Raw genomic sequence first — 6,000 nt, 5'->3', positions numbered from 1 at the left:
AAGGAGCAATCCATAACTCTGAGACATGCAAGTCTTGGTCTTAGGAGCTAGAATGTTGAACCATTAACGTCTGAAGATGTTTTAGGGGTTAGGGTTACACCCTACACAAGAGAGACCCATCTCCAGTCCACTAGAGATATCTAGAAACCATTAGACCTGAATCAAATGAACGGTGATGGCCATGCACGAAGAACCTCTGAAGGAAACGACACGAAAACCTCCGAAGAAAACATTGAGAGCAACTTCCTTCTTCACCAAATGGAAACAAAAATGGCGTGGCATCAGAATTTAGTAGTTGTCTCTGATCCGGTTGGCTTTCACATATTTATTCAAACTGCACTGAAGTGAGTTCAACTGAGCTTGCAGGCGGACCAGAGTTTCCTTCTTTGGTCCACATCAGAATTTCAGTTACGCATCGACACCTTCCCAAATCAACCGGACTTTCTAGGCAAACGGACTGGAGTTGGATTAAAGTGGACTAAACGGGGCTTGTGTGAACGCACCCAAACAACTTCTACTTAAAAGTCAACAAATGCAAAGGTCAGATCTGGATATTTTGAGGTAATTCTTTTTTTTAGGCTCAAGAAAATATTATTTTTATTCACTCAAAGCAGGTTTAGAAATTGTTAGCCTAGAGCAGAAGATTTCTGCAGTTGGATTGTATGCCAAGCAAAATGCTGGCTTCGATAAAGCAGGGGTGAGCAACCCAAGTCATTGAGTGCCATTGTCCTGCAGCTTCTGGATGGATCTCTGCTCCAAAAACACCTGAATCACATGAATGGTTAATGAACAGGTCTCTTCAAAATGTGCAGACATGCCCAGGAGGAAATTCTCTTTTTTTATTATTCAGGCGTGTTGAAGCAGGGATCCGTTCACAAGTTGCAGGACAGTGGCACTCAAAAACTGAAGTTGCCGAGTCCTGCAATAGAGAAATCTGATTGCATCCGATCTCTTTTGCAAAATTCCTAATATTAAATTTGACTCCAAGAAGAGGACAGATTGCATTCTGCAGTTGTGCAGAATACCACAGCAACCCACTATTGACCAAGTTACGAATCAAAACACATCATTTCTATGCTTAAAAATAAAGTATGACTGTACATTATGACTGATAAAACTGAAGACAGAGCATTTGCGCAAAATGATTTACAGCAGCCCCGTCACGGCAGGAGAAACCAGCAAGATGGATTGTTGGTGTTCAGATGTGATTATCTCCATTTATACTGCAACGCGCACATTCCGTTTCCCCAGGAGGATGGAGGCTTTCTCAGGTTTGACTTTATTTACCTGCTTGTTTGTTCTGGGCTGTCAAATTAACTCTGTGAGGGATGGTCGCGTCTCCCTGTGGGACCATCATAAGGAAATGATGGTGACAGACACTTGTTTTCTCCACACTGAGAGCGTTGGTGCAATCCTTACTGGCGTGAACATGTTGACTGTTTGCTGATGAATGTATGACATTTTTTCTTTGCTGTTTTAGGTTACAAGAAAGGAGCTACTAGCCTAAACTTATCCACATATCTACCGTTAGAGATGAAAAAGTATAAAGCAACTGGAACTGCAACAGACCCAGGGTTATCTTCAACGTGTGGTGTTACATATTTCAGTCAGTCTCCTCGCTATGGGTCTCTCAGTCTGCTTTCTGACTCCACCTGCTTCCATCAGTACATCAATCTCACCTATTGCTTGTTCCACTAATCACTTTCCTCTGTATTTATACTCCTCAGTTCAGATCCTTAAGTTTTATTCAGATGTTGTTTTGTTCCTGGACTCTTTCAGGATGGTGTCAAACTTGAGATGTTTGGGTGTTTAAAGCAAACTCTGGTCGTTTGTGTAGTGGTGTGAAAACAGCCACTGTACTAAAGCGGTGTGTTTCCAGCGATTGGACCTCCGTTTAATACTGCTAGCAGCTGCTCACTGCAATCTTGTGCCAAATGTCTTCCTGCAGCCAGGATTGCATTGCATTATGGGAGGCGCTAGAGTAAACAGAGTAATAAAAACGTAAAGCCCAATGCAACTTTCAAGAAATCTTCTCGAAAACGTTTGTTACACTTCTCAAGTAATTTTACCTGAAAGAAGGACCCAGAAACACGGAGTTCATTAAATCCTCTATTTTTTTACTAGTTCACAGCACTTTATTAAAACCCATTTTTACTCGTTTTGAACTCATTTGAGTCTACAATATACTAAAATAGTGGCTATATGGAAATAAAACCTCTTATCCACCGTCCAGTACAGAGAAAGATCTGTAATTCTGGGGGCCTGTTTGTCCTCTAAAGTCCCTGGAAATGTTGTACAGTTTGTCATCATGAACTCTTTGAACAGAGATCAGGTGGAGTCTACAAGAAAACTGGAAATGAGTCACCACAGGGTTTACATTCAGTCTTTCTGCAGAGAGATGATCCAAACCACGGACTATGAAGGAGTTCCCGTGACACACAACCAACCCTCTCCCACCAGACGTAAATCCATCAGAGCATAGAGAAAAGCCAGGACTCTGCATCTAGAGAGACTGTGTTAAAACCAAGAGTTAGTGATTTGCTGGAAGTGTGTGAAACATAATGGAGGTCCAACCAGTCTGACCCCAGACATTATGCTAAAACACAAATACAAAAGATTTTATTACTTCCATTATATTTATACAATGATTGTATGTGTGTCATATGGTTGGTTTTGCTCTGTGTTTTAGTGTGAGATTATGCTGCTGAAATAAAAGATGAATTTGGTTTAACGCTTGTCATGCATCCTTACCAGAGAGCCAATAAGTGTGGAGGGTGCCGCATTTGAAAGTTAAGCGATCGTAGTTTTCCCCACATGGTGCAAGATGAAATCAAAGACATACCTTGCAGACATATTGACTTGCATCATGTGGCGCTCTCGCAGCATTTTCATATCGAAGCATATAGACTCTCATATAGACTCCCGCGAAGCTGCGTGCCTCGCTCCAAACGTTTAAAGTCAAGAAGCAGAACGCCGTCTGAAACCTCAGATAAAAACTGATGCAAAGCCTTTACTTTCACTCCACCACAAATCATTCACGTGTTTTTAGACCCAAACAAGCAGAATCTACTTTACTACCTGACCTTTTCAGATTGTTTTGGCTTCAAAACAGAAAAACCTTTAACTTCAAATATGCAGGTCTTCTCAAACAGCTTTAGATCTACAGCAGAACTTTTTTCGCTTCTTTTTATTGCAAAACTCATACCAATCAGTCAGAATGCATGGAGAGCATATTGTGGATGCCGATTTTCAACTTTTGCCACTGATTCTCAGTTGGATTTTCAGTTGGACTTTGACTAGGCCTTTCTAATCTGCCGTTATCTAGACCATGATTGTGGATCCTGTTTACAGATAAGTTGACTTCTGAAGACAACTGCATTATCTGGATTTAATTTAGGCGAACCACAGAAGGGGGAGCTGATGCCACTTTTTTCAGAATTGTATTTGTATGAAATCCCTGTATTATCCTTGTATTTCCCATGTTGGGTTACTTCATCTCAAAGGTATCACAACAAATGCCTTAATGTTAGTGAGTGTAACGTGACATGTAAAGCGGTTGAAGAAGCACGAGTGCATTTGCACGGCGCTGCACCTCTTTGTAAAGCCCGGTTCTTTATCATTTTAAAATCGGCCATAAAGAGCAGATGTTGCCGAATTTGTTTTGTGAGTCTTCAGACAAAGATCAGGTTCTGCTTAACTGTCGTGCATAAAGACAGATTCCATAAACAACGTGATAATTTAGTTTTCCACTCTAGACGAAGGCACATCTGTGCTGTTTATGATGTTACAAGATGATCAAATCTTGATTCCATTTGTCTCTTTTAGGTAAAATATGGAGAAAAGTCGGATGACTGGCTCCAGTGTTTTAACGTTGTTTCTCTGAACTCGTGTTAAAGGTCATGAGTGACAGTCAAATTGGCTCCTTCAGAGTTAAATACCTCTGAGTTTCAGCTGAATAATAAAAAGACCTTTCAGGACCCTTTTTATATATATTTTTTGTTTAAATGTAACTTATTAGCAGGTGTTGCCGCAGGAAAAGGACCGATTCATTGAATTAGAGATAGCTCTGGCTTTTATGTTCCCCCAGAAACATGACTTGCACAATAAATAGTTTCTGATGCCACAAGTGGAGAATTATTTCTCTCAGATGTGCAAATTTCACAAAAGGGGAAAAACAGATAAGTTCTTTGATGTCTGCTGGGTTTTTTTTTTCTTCTTCTTCTATCAAAACCATCCAAAATATCTTTATTATATCCATTTTTCTATGGATGCTTGATAAAGGCAAATATTTCTCGTCTTGAACTAAATGTTTAAACACTTTGGATGTTTGCTCCCGACTCTTTCCAGAAAGGTTTGTCTTAATCTAAGATCGTCGAAAAGCTTTGGGCCTCATTTACTTTGGAAGAGCCACCAAGAGAAACAAACTGAAACAAACCTTTTCTTAAAAGCTCAAAACTTAAATAATAATAATAAAAATAGATTAAAAAAAAATTCAACAAAAAACTTCCATAATGATGGATGTTTGTTTTTTTCCAGGGGGATGTTGGGGTGGATGCAAGTTTGACACAGTAATATTTGTTAATACATCGAGAATACCAATAAGCACCCATTTTTTTGTTGTTTCCCTGCATTTAAATGTATTTAAATAGAATTTTGTGAAGATGCAACTGCTGAGATAAAGAGAATGTCAGTTTACTGGGGATTGTTTCACCCACTGGACCGGCTAGAGGCGACGACGATACGCTGGAAACGACGACATGACAGAGTGACGAAATTCCAGCAATGAAAAAGGTTGATGTGTAAGCACACAAAATCCTATCCACAAGAGAAAACATGGAAGAACGTGATGCTATATTCAGTGGTCAGAGAAACAGTCCAGGTCAGAGAAAGCAGAACTGACCCGGATTCTGTGAGGCAGGAGTAAAATCAGAGTAACTCGTAGTGTTGACAGTGAGCAGGCAGAGGTGGTGGTGAGGAAGGCAGAAAACAGGTCAGGACCAAGGATATGGAACGTTCAAAAGCTGTGACAAGCGTGATGATGGAGGACGTTCCACTGCGGGTGCAGAGATGGAGTTTATATAGGCTGCGGCAGAGACAGAACCAATCAGCAGCCAGCGGGAGAGCAGAGGAGCGGCGTCAAACATGGCGCCAGGAACAGGGAAATCATGAGAAACTGGTGACAACAAACCCAAAACACTAAACCCAGAGGGTCCAGTTTGAAAGACAATCATCCCTGACACTGGCCACATCGCTTAAAAAAATGCTCCTGCTAACTTTTCTGGCATCTAGCAAATAGGAATAATTTTGCTAACTCTAACTAACCTCCTGAAATGGACTATGGCGTCTGTTCCTACCTGACGTTACACAACTATAAAGACACCAAAAGCAAAATCCATCTAATTTATGCTTTAGCTTGTGTATCTAGTGCTGCATAGATGCAGAAATGAAATGAAAGAATGAAGCAGTGCAATTCTCCTTTCCCTCCACTTTCATCTGGGCTGTTCCCTGAGGCTCTGGAGACCTTTCCTACTGCTCTGCCTCAACTTGTGGAGGCCTTCAGGTCATGCCACCGGGCCTGCACCACTCTGCGCCTCTCCAATAGCTCAGCTCCACTCACACAACTCTCAAAAAAGCATATGCACTTAATAGAAAATATAAAAATGTTTTCTGAAAGGCTTTTATTGTGCACACAAAGCAAAATGACCCATTAAATGTCAGCCTATCTCTGCTTGTTTCTTTGTATCATGATCTATTTTCTATGCCAACAATATGTCTGCTTTCTAAATCCAACTGGAAGACATACAGGAAATTAGCTATTTAAGGACGCCGCACCAGATAAATGTAAATGTTCTTCATGCTTGTCAAACAGTGTGGGATATAATTGTAGAAGCCTGCTTTAATTAGGTGCATGAATTGCTCTCAGTGTGTGGGTGAGTGGTTGTCACTGCCCTGCTCTTGCAATTTGCACTGCTGACTTTATGCTACATCTGCTCGTGCTAA

This window comes from Xiphophorus hellerii, chromosome 11 (genome assembly GCF_003331165.1).
Source record: "Xiphophorus hellerii strain 12219 chromosome 11, Xiphophorus_hellerii-4.1, whole genome shotgun sequence".
NCBI lineage: Eukaryota > Metazoa > Chordata > Actinopteri > Cyprinodontiformes > Poeciliidae > Xiphophorus > Xiphophorus hellerii.
Note: the sequence above shows the minus strand (reverse complement) of the source record.